Genomic DNA, 1,020 nt, shown 5'->3' on the forward strand with positions numbered 1-1,020 from the left:
TTGGAGTGCTGGTGTCCAGGGATAAAAGGAAGAACAGGAGAAAGCCAGAACAGAACTGACAAACCCATCAACATCAGGTCTCACATGGGATCCATGGGACACAGGGATCACTGATCACCTTACTGATACCCTGGCACTGGCCTTTATGGCTCAGACGCCTTCCATGGAAACTGTGTCAATGTTACCCTCCCCAAATTCATTCTCTGCAGCTCCAGCTTTTTCTTATCACCACGGGCTAGGTCAAGTTCCAGCTGAGTCAAGGTCCAGCTGGGTCAAGGTCTACCTGGGGCAAGGTCCAGCTGCCAGCTGGGGCAAGGTCCTGCATGTGGTCATTCAGCTGGTGGAGCTGAGAACTCATGTGGTACCCAGCTGTAGAAATGTTTGGAAAAGTGACAAAACTCTCTGGTTCCTTTCTATAGTTTTACCAGGTGAGCCTCTAGTGTATAAAGAGAACAAGAGCTGGGATAAGATCGTATAAGGTAGAAATAAAATTATGAAAGCAGATTCCTGGTTAAGTTATCTGAGTAACTCCACATAGGGCAAGAGAATGACTGATAGAGATGCAGAATGATGATGTCCTAGAGGAACACCCTCCCCAGAGCCCTGGACTTTAATAAAGGGCTAGTGCAGACAGGCGTGGTGGCACACACCTTCAATCCCAGTACTCAAGAAGCAAAGGCAGGTGGATCTCAGAGTTTGAGAACAGCCTGATCTACATAGTCAGCACCAGGACAACCAAGGGTTATGTAGAAAGATCCTGTCTCAACAACAACAACAACAAAAGGTGCTACAGAGAGCCCTCGGTTGGGTAAGCGCTCATACATAGATACATCTCAGTGTAATAAAATGGGCAACAGATACATTTCCATGTACGGCTTCAAATCTATGAAACCCTCAGACACAAACTCTTCCCTACCTTCTCTCTTCTTCCTCATTGTCACAATGGCAGCCAGAGCTCCAATGATGACAACCCCAAGGAGAACTACACCAACGGTTATTCCAACCACAGGCCAAGGAGGT

This window comes from Mastomys coucha, unplaced genomic scaffold (assembly GCF_008632895.1).
Source record: "Mastomys coucha isolate ucsf_1 unplaced genomic scaffold, UCSF_Mcou_1 pScaffold3, whole genome shotgun sequence".
NCBI lineage: Eukaryota > Metazoa > Chordata > Mammalia > Rodentia > Muridae > Mastomys > Mastomys coucha.